General features: G+C 38.7%; 1 long non-coding RNA gene across 2 annotated transcripts in view; it reads left to right on the forward strand.

Moving 5' to 3' along the window:
- Window positions 1-12,683, forward strand: part of LOC121506416 — a 401,243-nt gene that overhangs the window by 17,505 nt on the left and 371,055 nt on the right. For both annotated transcript variants that reach the window (XR_005991648.1, XR_005991649.1), the window contains exon 2: window positions 3,702-3,821. This is a non-coding gene — a long non-coding RNA (uncharacterized LOC121506416). The remainder of the gene's footprint in view (window positions 1-3,701; window positions 3,822-12,683) is intronic.

Here is a 12,683-nt window from a genome sequence, read left to right on the forward strand (position 1 = left end):
TTTATTAATGTACTTTTTTTGTGACTTAACTTTAAAGCGTATCAAATCACTTAGTGCATCTTTACCTAAACTGGACTGGATTGAATTACTTTCATGTCATTAAAGGGAGGTATATGAAAGTGGCCCCACACTCCTTGAAGTTTTCTGTGTGTGGCCCTCAGTGGAAAAAGTTTGGACACCCCTGGCCTAGGCTGACCATTGCTATGCAAATTACCTGTGTGGTCACCTGACAGCCATTAGCAGAGTCGTTACCTCTGGGGGTGTGGCTAAGTGGGCATTTCCCCAGTTGTTAGGGGAACACCCTAACCCTAACAACAGGTCATTTGCATAGCATCGATCAGTCTAGGCTCACCCCTCAGATCTGAACTAGCCTTTTTGGAGACGAGGCAAAACATCTTCAAGAACTTGGAACCAGTCCAGTTGCCACTTGATCAGCCCTGACTAAAAGGTAGTGGCAACCCTACTACCCACCAGGACCAAACCCCAGACCATGCTTACGCTCCACATCCTCCCCTTACTCAACCCTTAAGATGTGGACTGTTGTTTTTCGGACAGATTATCTTCTTATACTCCTGGACATCCAGAGGACCACCTTGGTTGTATCAATCCTCCTTCTCGTCTCACCTACACCATGCTTCAACCTCAGTTTTTGGCCCAAACATGCCGTAAAGTTCTGCACAGTAGGTTAACTTGAGCAACGGTCCGAACCTTTTTAGAAAAATTCATGGGAACCGGTCACAAGCCGAGCCATGGCTCCATTTGGTCGGGACCGAGACCACATCTTTTGGTAGGACCAAAGCACAGCTGTTTGGTTGTGAACATGGTCCAGGGGAGGTTTCATACCTATCATTTTGGGCAGGATCAAACTGAAAGTGTCAAACTGGAGCAAATGACAGGCGTGAAAGCCCCAAAGACTTAATTCAGGATGCACATCATGAAACTCACTCGGCTTGTCTTTGCCAACATGCTTCACAAATAAACATGGAAGTCAAATTTGAACCAAATGAAACCCCGAAGTAGTAATCAAATATATTTGAGACAATTTTTTTGCCCTTTGAGTGAAAGAAAGTCAAGAAATCCATCTGTTCCGATCAGTTCCCTCTGCTGATTTATGCTTATCATGACGATACTCCTTCACCCCATTGTCTCATAGATGTAGTTAATAATTCCAACTCTTCTCAAGCTGTTTGGATTCAAATACCTCACTGTGCTCAACCAGCGTGCCTTTAACTTGAAAGTGGAGGGAAAGGAATAGAGTCGTCACTGTGGAGCACAAAGACGGAGCCTACAACTCCCAGAAACAACCCCTACAATAACAACTTGAAAGATTCTCACTAATTTGAGAACATCTTCTTTCGCTGCCGCTGCGTCTCTGAAGGCCGAGCCCGGCAGACTTTGGGATTCCAGTCAGACTCGAGCGATGATTAGATTGCTTCACCCAATTCTTCTATCGCGAGTCTCCCGGTGCCTTTAATATGCAAATTGTAGGTATGCAAAGCTCTGATGCTTTTATTTAAAAGACATGTCCTCGGGCGATAGCACTGGGCTTCTAGGGAGAGCTCTGTTTTAGCATGAAATAAATAGTTGTTAAAGAGATCACACAAGTTCGCATCTTGGAAGATGAAAAGCTAATTGACATGAATAATTTATTTGTAATGCAGGATCTTAAAGATATCAAATAGGGATGGATAAATAAAAGTTGAGTTCAAACATGATGCCTGGCGTTCAGAGGAAAGTACAGCTTTCATTTCAGTCGTCATCCTTTAAACTCATAATGGCATTTGTCCTTAGGTCACTCCGACGCAATTATCAAATATTACCAGAATACTCAGAGGTATTAAGAATAATCATCTGGATATGAATCATTATGTTGCTGCTGCGGTTCAGGAGGGGAACGACACTTTTTTAGAAAGAGGCAGAAAGGCGGATGAGATTTAAAGTTTCCGTGCTACCAGGTATAAGATTCATCCTGGAGGTCTAACGGACCGGTTCATTACGTAGCTTTGATTCTTAAATGTATGGTTTTCAACCTTGATGCAATACTTAACAAATTAAAGATTCAATTTATGAAGATGCCTACGAATGAAAAGCTCAGCTGAGGCCCTGACAAACCCAGAGAATGGGCCCTACCCAGCTGTGATTTATGATATCAATGCAATAGTGCTGGGTCAGAGGCATTGGCGTTAGCATCGTGCTAACAGTTACCTCATTTTGATGTGGAAAACTATGTTCAGCTATTATTAGGTTCTAATGTTAAAATTATGTATCTATGCTGCTTTTTAACCCTCCTTCACCACTATTACTACCCATTTTGCTACTTCTTTTTACATCTTGAACCCAATTTTTGTCCTTGTTTTCCTTTTTTTTGCCACTTTAAGCCAATTATTGCTGCTTTTTGGCTGTTGTGCCACTATTTTGCTACTTTAACGAATGTCTGCTGCTTTTTCCCCGTGTTCCAGTCTACCTCTTGCAACCAATTATTGCTGCTTTTTGCTCATTTTGCCACAGCTTTTTGCTCATTTTAACCGATTTTTGTCACTTTTTGCCCTTGTTTGCTATTTTTTTCCACTTGTAAACTATTTTTGATGCTTTTAACTCATTTTTGGGACTTTATGACTTTGTTTTCGAATTTAATGCTACTTGTAACCCATTTTTGGGACTTTATGGCCTTGTTTTCAACTTTTATGCCAGTTTTAACCCATATTTGCAGCTTTGAGCCCATTTCCCCCCTTCTTTTTGCTACTTTTGACTCTTGCTGCTTTTTGCCCTTGTTGTCCACCTATTAGCCACTTTTAACCAATTTTGTAGCTTTTTGTCAATTTTTGCATTTTCATTTTGCCACTGTAACCCATTCTTTGCTGCTTTTTGTCCGTTTTGCCACTTCTTTTTCTTCTTTAATACCATTTTTGCTCCTTTTTGCCCATTTTGCCACCTCTTTTGGCTACTTTAAAGCGAGGTTTTTCAATTTTGTCCTTGTTTTCCATCTTTTTGCTACTCTTATCCTATTTGGTAGAGTTTCATCAATTTTTACCACTTCTTTTTACTAGTTTAACCGATTCTTTGGTGCTTTTTCCCCTTGTTTTCCTCTGTTTTACCCTTTTTTTTCCATTTTATAGCCTATTTTACTACTTTTAACCAATTTTCCCCCTTTTTGCACTGCTTACCATATTTTTCTAGCCTATTGTGGTCCATTTTGCCACTTCTTACATGTTTTTGCCATGTTTCTCCCATTGCTTCAATTGTTTGGCAACTTCTCACACAATAATGCCACTTCCTTTGTTCACTTCAACCTATTTTTGCCTCTCTTCACCCATTTTTTGCTGCTTTTAAGTTTTTTCTTTTTTTTCCCACCTTTTTTCCAACTTTAACCCAATTTGTAGCTTTTTGTCCATGTTTGCCACTCCTTTTTTCTACCTTAACCCATTTTTACTGCTTTTTGCCTTTCTTTTCCGTTTTTGTGCCACTTTTTTCCCATTTTTGCTTCTTGTACCCATTTTTGTGACTTTTTCCTTTAACTTCTTTTGCCACATTTAACCCATTTTGGCATTTCTTGCCACTTTTTTTGCCAATTATGGCCCAGTTTTACACTTCTCTTTACCACTTTTAACCCACTTCATGCCTATTGTCCCTTTCATGTCCCTTTCCAATTATTCAATTCTTTATTGAAGACTAATTTTGGGCTTTTATGCCTTTATTGACAGAGGAGGACAGTGGACAGAATCAGAAGCGGGGATGAGAGAGCTGGGGAGAGACATGCGAGAAAGTGCCACAGCCTGGATTCGAACCTGGGCCGACTGCGTACACCGAGTAAACGTCTAAAGGTAGGCTTTATTTCACCTGTGATAATTTCTAATAAAAACAGAATTATATTCTGCAGTTGTGCATGTTTGGGAGTTGAGAGGTGCTCATATGGCAGAGAGCGGCTGCATGTGTTGTCCCACACCTGCTGTTAAAGTTTGACTGAGGTTATCAGAGTTGTTTTCTATGCATTATCAGTTGTAACAGGACTGCATGCTGATCCATGCAGACTATAATATTGTTGACAATTCCAGCATCTTTGTGCTGCAAAAGCCTGTTTGCAATTTGCTTGGCGTGCTTTTATTGTAATGTTTCTTGTGCAGCTTTATTGCTTTGCACTTAGCGGACATTGGTCCTAACCCTGATGAAGCTTATTGGTTGGCCTCAACTAAAAATATGATACACTAGTCGTCGTTTTAATATTGATTTAGACATTTCAGTGTACCTTTAGGAGATTTGCATGGTCAGAATTAAAGGTATCATCAATAAATTGCTGCCAAAAACCTAGAAAAAGTCAAATCAAAGCAACAAAAACACAGAAAACCCTTAAAAACACACTCAGACTGCAGCTAATGCACACACTGTTAAATACATAAATGTATTTTAGGTATAAGTTGGGGTTATGTTGCTCAAGGCACCAATGCAAAGTGAGTTCATTCATGTTTAAATACAACAGATCTGTTCACTTCTACTTTTTGTGCTTTCAGAGGTGGAAAGTAAAGAACATTTCCTTGCACCCTAGTTGACATTTTCTGCATTTTTTTAACTGTATAGAGCTTCAGGCTTGGTGATTTTTTTTCTGTGATGTTCGTCTTCCTACTCTTGTTTTATGTGTTTGCACTTCAGGCTGTCAAATGCAAACTTTTGCTCGTTTATTCCTGTCAAAATCCACAACTTTTCCTGCGAGTGTCGCGGGTAGTTGCTCATCTTAACTAACGAGTTCTTTAGTTTTGGAGTAACACAAGATGAAGATGTTCTCTGTCCAATCAAGTCATCCCTCTGTAATCGACTGACATTCTCCCAAAATGACGAATCCCGCCCACCTGGCCCTCCAACGAGGCTAAAAGCGTGTGCTCAAAGTGCTTTAAAATTGCAGTTTGACCCCTGCACAGAGGAGGTCCACACACTCTGAGTTTAATCCTACTCCTTATCTCTGTTGGCATGGTTAGAATTCAGCTCGAACTGGAAGGCCCTCCTGATTACAGACTACCCACAATGCCCTCTATTGTTGTTTTGAACTTTTGACTGCGTGGGCCGGGCCTCGACAGCGGCGAGCGGCACTGAGGAGTCGGCAGCGGGGCGGAATATTTGACATTTCTCCGTGATGACAGCCTTGTTACTACTCTTGTTTCGTACTGTATGCATCCTCTCTGTGCGGACCCACTTCTTCTCCCGTGGCAACACACAAAATCTGATTTGGATGACAAATACTTTCCGGCTCTGCAGCGTGCACTGTTTTTGGCAAACTCCACCCAGCTTGTTCTCAAAGCAAGGCCTGCAAAAGTTATTTTCAAGGACTGTTTGACATACACTGGGCGTGAATATTCTTCAGGGAGAGTACATGAACGCTGTTAGGATGAAGTAGCTGAAAGTCTTTCTTTTGAGTTCACAAAAGTGTTGAAAGAATGGCAAGACCTCACTGAATTCACTTTTTAGTATAACCATTCATCCCACCGTTGTCAAATACAATCCCAATTTTATTTACATTAGAACACATGCACCATATAAGATGTTAGAACTGAGACATCTGACCATTGTAGGACTTTGGGCTCAACAGTTCTGGCTCTCTGTTGCTGGATTTTTCCTTTTATCATATTTTCTATTAGTGCAAGTTCTGGACTGCAGAAAGGCCTGCTCAGCACCCATAGTCCTTTATTGTGAAGCCATGCTGTTGTGATGGATGCAGCTGAAAAAGTGAAGGCCTTCCCTGAAAGAGACATGTCTAGATGGGGGGACATGGTGCTCTAAAACCTCTCCAGCGTTGATAGAGCCTTTCCAGATGTGTAAGTGACCCGTGCCATTGGCACTAATGCAACCCCATACCATCATAACAAGCTGGATGGTACCTCTTCTCTTTAGTCCACATGACATGGCATCTGTGGTTTCCAAAAGAATTTCAAATTTTGATTCCTTTGGCCACAGAACAGTTTTCCATTTCCCCTAAATAGGCGACCACTTACTTTTCCAATCTTTTGTTGCCCTGTCCCTACTTTTTTGAGATGCATTGCTGCCATCAAATTCATTGTGAGCTAATGGTTTCCAAAAAGAATTTCAAATTTTGATTCCTTTGGCCACAGAACAGTTTTCCATTTTCCCTAAATAGGTGACCACTTACTTTTCCAATCTTTTGTTGCCCTGTCCCTACTTTTTTGAAATGCGTTGCTGCCATCAAATTTAAAATGAGCTAATATTTAGCATAAAATGGTTAAATGTCTCAGTTTTAACCTCTGATATGTTGATTGTGTTCTATCGTAAATAAAATTTGGGTTTATGTAGTTTGATTTCATTGCATTCTGTTTTATTTGCATTTAGCACAACGCCCCAACTTTTTTGGAAATGGGGTTGTAAAATACATTGCAATTGCTTTGGTCATTTTAAACACATTATATTGCTGGGAATCGCTACATGTGGTCTGCTGAATCTTCTTTTTTAAAAATGGTAATTTTGTGGGCAAAAGGTGTTAGCATGTTTTAGCACAAATACAGTTTAAATGTGTCATTCAGTGAAGCCACAATCTCATTGTAATAATTAAACAAGCCACTTAGCCTCGATAGAAGGAATATGACTTTAAAAAATAATATCTTCCCTTGCAGGACAGCTGTGTGATGCTAGGCTACAGCTAGTAAAGCTAACACAAGTCCAAGGCAAGTGCTATGCTAACACTGCATCACCTATTATTACATATGCTGTTACTTTCCTTGATATTATGATTATTTGACCAAAACAAGAAGAGAGAATATAAATAATTTAAATAAACTGGCACTGTAATTTAAGTTGGTAACCAAGCTAGCACAGCTTTAAACATACTATTAGCAATAACGTTAACAAGGTTAGCCGGCTAGCTATTCTGCTGTTTCAGTTAAGTGCATTTATTTATGACATAAAATATGTCTCTTGGTGTTTATATTAGTTAATAAATATTATTAACTTATCATTCTAATGTCCAATTCTTTTAAATACAATTACACATAATGTATCTACTTAATGCTGTTGAATATAGAATCCTAGCATTAAGGCATTTGATAAAAAGTATTTATTTCGTTAAAGCAAGGAATAAGCTCATATTTTAAAGCAATTTTTCAACAAAAATCACAAACAATGATTAAAAAAATGGCATGTTAACTCTTTGAGAAGTAGCCTATTGTTTCAAATAAGAATAATAGAAATTATTTAAAATAAGTATGGATTTATTTTTAATCAAATACTTGAAAACCATGAGGGGTAAAGGCAATTAATCATTCATAATATCGTTAATAGTATCACTTTGGTATCATATTTTTTTCCATGTTTTAACTATACTTTAATCTCAGATATCTGACTTAAGGTTATCGCACACCAACAGTATTTTTTTCCATTGGAATAATTTTCACAAAAATTTTTTTATTCAAGTCTACAGCAGGTCAAGGCAAGCTTTCACACCAGCAATGTAATTTCGCCACTTTGAAATATTTTTTCAAACTGTTTTCAGGTTTTTCAAAGTTTCGCTCACAGCGTACACCGTACAGACTTTGCCGCTTTTTTTTGGGAATATTTATTATTTATTCGGAAAATCGCAACACTCCCGATGTGCATGAAAAGCCGTTACAAAATTCACCTCCGAATTTTTGTGCCATTTATTTGCAACGCCCTCAATGTGTGAATGCCTTTAAAGTCTGAATTTTTACTTTATAATCATCTTTTTTTTTTTTTTTTTTCTTTTTCCGGGGGGGCGGAATTCATAGAGTTGTTGAAAATTTTGCATGTTAATTTTTTTCCAGTGGCTGTTACACATTTCCATTCAGATGTAAGTAGTTGCTATGTAAAAAGATTAGAAAGTTACCAAAAAAACATTAAAAATACTTATTTGATAAGTATAAGTCTTTCAAAGCAAGCACTGCTGTTTTAAAGCTTTTAAGATCTTTATTATTTCGTATATGTTCATTGTTTTTGCACCAAAATGACAGATTCCTTGTTGGGGTACTTGGGAATCAATCTGATTTCGTTTAGAGTTAACCCTAAGCAACCCTGCAACCTATTCAGATGTTGAGCGAAGATTTACACCACTTACTTTTTCTAGCAGTTAATTCCAGAGGGAAATGCTAGTCTGGGGAGTATATATTTGATATATAATTGGGATTATCTTCATTTTTAAGCAGATTTATAAGCTTGTACTTTTGCAGTTTTACTCTGAATGCAGACCTCGTGATGGGATATATTTAAAAGTGTTTTTTCTTCATCATTCAGAGGGGTTAAGAGCGCCTTCTCCATCACTGCTGGTGGTAGTTCTTCTTGTAATATTCACGACTTTCTGTTTGTTGGTGACATGGATGCAGATGACTGAAGTGCATCACATTTAGATTGAAATTTCTGTTGTTTTTAGGCTGTGTGGGAGGAAGGAGCCTTAAAAAACTCATAAGCATTTTAAATCTCTGTTAAATCTGCTGTTTTATACAAGCATTGACCTGGAGGACAATATCTTTTTTTAAGATTTTCTGCTTTAGTCTGAGCTCCTTTATGTCGATACTTTAAAACCAGCACTGTTAAATCACTCTGAGCCCTAAAATATCCCCGTTTTTGAAGCCAAATGAAACCCAGCGCTGTAATATGAATCAGGATATGTAACCTCACAGCTCCTCTGGACTGTGTGTTAAATGAGAGAGGAGTGGAGTCTTTGAATGAAGAAATACATTCTTATTGGGGAGGTGCATGGCTGACAATGAACCCCCTTCGCTCTGAGTCGAGCCTGCGAGAGGCCGACTTGTTCATCCCTTGTTATGCCGCTAATGTGTATGATTTAAGGGGGAATTATGCACATCTCAATGTGCCTATAAATGACATTATTCATGCACAGGTGCTGCACTAAGCAGCTCCTGAATGATAATTAAGATAATCTTTCTTTTTTTCCCTCCCTGCTTCACGCTCGCTCCCTCCCTTTTCTCACGGATCCACTTTGTTCAGGCAATATCTCCTGTGTCAATACCTCGCTAGACTGCAGCCCCTCTCCCCTCAGCCATTGTCTGATCCTTATTCAGCACTAAAACCCGCACTAACAAGTGAGACCACGTCTATGTTTCTCCCCCGAGCCCGACGGTATTTCTCAGAAATAACGTGCCAAGTTGAATTAAAGTGAGAGAATGAAAAAAAGAGAAAAGTTTTGCGAGGCAGAAACTTGGCGGCGGCGTTCCCGAGGGAATTCACCGCGCAATGAATTTCTCAAACGAGAATATGAAGACATTGATGTCGAGCACTTTGCATATGATAAGCTCTTTTTCCATAAAGAGGAATGATTAGTTTTGGAATGGTTAGGAGATGTTGCAGAGGAGAAAGAGTTCCCAGCTCTGAGATATTAAGAACATTTAGAATACATTAAAAAAAGAAGTTTTTGTCTCAGTGAGGTGGTTAGTTATGCCTTTTTTTAACTCTTTAAAGCTGCTTTGTTTGGACAGTAGTGAGGCGCCCAGTGCCGAATCTCTCTGCAGAAGTGCATCATCACAAAGATGAGGTTTTTGGGGGCTGGAGCCCCTCTCCTTTGTGGTAAACAGTGAGTGATGATTATCGTCGCGTTCAGAGAGGGAATCCAGCTGTATTGTTTTAGCACGGCCACTTGTTTACAGAAACCTCCGCGCCGCTCACGGGCTGCGCTTGATTCAGTTTTGTTTTGTGTGCAAATCACTCGTTTTGTTTGTATTTTTTCCATTTTCTTGTTGTGTTACGCTCCGGCTCGGCCTCGTCTCCGGCCCACGTCGAGAGGGAAGCCATCCAGCAGGCCTGCAGCTGGCTTTCATTACCCGCCTTCTGCCACACCCTTTGATTTCAAATAAACACACTGGATATGTATACTAAAGCAAGGATAAATAGGAGCTGCAAATAATTCTTAACATTTGGTTTTAACAGCCAAAGGGGAGGGGTTTCAGAAATGTTAGGTGACAGCCACATGTGTACCTCAATCTGCAGCCAACAGCCGACTTGATCATTTTTCAGCCGGCATCTATAATTAATGAACCTTTGGAGGATTTAGCAGGACAGAGCTTCATATTAGTATTTTCAGGAGCTACAGTGAGAATATATGGGACTCTTATTCATCAAAAGGAGAAAACTTGAGCCCAAGTAAATGCTAAAATCAGTCTTTATCTTTCTACTGTAATTGGTGCCGTGCCTGTCTGTCTGTCTGTGTTGATTTGCACGCCGCACCGTTGCTCCAATTGTCCTGGATTCATCTCAGAAGACTTCTCAGGTGTTCTGATTCGAAAATGGTGCCATATCAAAATCATAAATGCGAACAGATTTTCTATAAAATCCAAATTTGTTGCACCTTTTGCTTCACTTTGCCCCCCTCACCATCCCCATCACTCTGCCACAATGTTACAGAGGAGACGACCTTCACTCTTAAACACGCTGAAACACGAAACTACAACAAGCACATCAGTCTGGTTTATTCATAACTGACGGAGAACATGGTAGAGCTGGAAAACAACTCAACTTTGTTATAACCCGCCCACAGTATTTGGTATTTTGATAAGTTCTACACCTGCTCCACGATCCCTGATAAAAATAAGCTCTTTTTAAAGCACTTCTCAGTGCTCGTATTAAACAAGAAAACACAGGAAATGCGTCACATGTTGGTGTCAGAAATCACGGTTATTTGGCGGTTGTAGCCCCTGGTGCAGCAAACATCTTGGATACAACACCAAACAATACAGTCATAAATGAAAATTTTATCTGGACCAATTATTTTATTGTAAAACACAATGGGTGGCTATTATTTTGACATGGAAGCTTTTATTTTGAAATGTTCACCTTTCCAATTGGGCCGAATCGATTCCGTTTCCTCAAGTCTTTTATTAAAATAGGATAACTAAAGAATGGAGTTTTTTAAAAATGACTGAAAAAAAGTGCTACTCGTTTTTCCATTTTTGTGATTTTTTTTTTTTTTTGTCAAAACAAGACAATGGCTTAGTTTTGTTTTTTGCATTTCTTTTGCAAAAAAGACAAACAAAAAAGAATTAATAAACAGGAAAATTATGTTTCTCGATTTGTTTCCATTGATTTTTGTCAAAAACAATAGTAGTAGAACACCTTTTTATTCTTAATTTCTATTAAAAAAAACAAGGAAAAATAGACTGTTTTTCTTTTTTCTTTTTTTTTTTACAAAAACAAAAAAAAAAGAAGAAAACAGCTGTTTTCTTGTCATTCTTTTCAAAAATAAAAATGGTAATTTTTTCTGTTTTTTCAACTTTTTTTGTCAAAAACAATAAAAGTAGAAAACAGCTCTTTTTTTTGTCAAAAATAACCAAAAAAAAAACAAAAAAAAAAACAAACAAACAAACAAACAAACAAATAAAAAAACAAAAATGTAAATGCACAAGTTTCTCCCAGTTTCTGAGGCTAGTTTCAATCAGGAGATGGAACTGCCAGAAACTACACTGACCTGTTTCCCAGTCAGCTGGGATGTATTACGTCTGTCTATTGGTGGATACTACCTGACCACAAATGTACAGTCAAAACCAGAACGCGTCTTATACTGAAAACCTGCCTGCAGATTCAACATTGTTTTATTCAGAATCGAATAGATTACCTGAAGTTTCCTTATGTGGCCACTAGAGGCAGCCTATGTGCAGTATGTGAAAATGTTGGTCATAATTGATTGAACAATCAAGCAAAGAAATGAAACTCAGCAGTAGTCCATGCAGGACACAGTAGTCGTCACCTCCACCCCAGCCTCCTCCTTTATAGTATAAAGCCTGTTGCACCCTCATATTCAGATTCCTTCATCTCTGAATTAATTCCTTTTGAACTAATTTTAATGTATTCAGTGCATGCTGTCATGAATGACTGATGTATTTTTGGTGGAGGAAGTCTCTGTAACAGTATAAATGTAACTTTAAACACAGAGCTGATTAATTTTTAACATTTTATCACAAAATAAAGGTTAGATCACTCTCCAACAGTGCTAAGTAAGACTTAAAGTACAAAAAGAACACCTAACTATTAGGAATTATTTGAATAGTGTACATTAAAACAGTAATTAGTGACTCTGTGAGGCCGCACAGCGGCTGTTAAAGAAAAACCCTGGACCAGCGTCTCCATCTGTCACCGCTGCAGTCACAATCGGCAGAATTAACTTCCTCTAACACCCAGATTTCCTCTGCAAACGACACTGAATCATATATATTTGAACCGTGCCTCCTGGCTACAGCGTGTCCTGAAATGTCTTTAATAAGGATGAGGATGTGAAGGCGCTGCTATAGCTTGGGTTTTAAATTAGAAATAACCCGGCAGAACGCTTGACTTACAGAAAAGGTTAGCTTTAAACACAACACATTAATCTCTGCTTCTCGTTTGCACATTTATAGATCTGTGTGTGTGAAAGAGCCACCGCCATTAACCGAAATATGAAAAAGCAATTACAGAAATGAGCGTGTGCGGGGAGAAGTGTCCACTGCTTTCCTGACTAAAATATGAAACAGCAAATTTTAAATCACAGCGGCTGTGGAGGGAGTTTTGTCCATGCTATCAGCTTAATCTGAATATGATAAGGCAAAGATGAAAATCAATAATTATTTAGAGTAAATATACGAGGAGGAATGTGTGCACAGGCAGCATCATTTCCACCTGATAACGACGACAGAGGCTCATATCTGTTTTCACTGCTATATTCTTCTTTTGTGACAGAAATTGCAGCTTTT

Source organism: Cheilinus undulatus, linkage group 24 (assembly GCF_018320785.1).
Source record: "Cheilinus undulatus linkage group 24, ASM1832078v1, whole genome shotgun sequence".
In the NCBI taxonomy this organism is placed as follows: domain Eukaryota; kingdom Metazoa; phylum Chordata; class Actinopteri; order Labriformes; family Labridae; genus Cheilinus; species Cheilinus undulatus.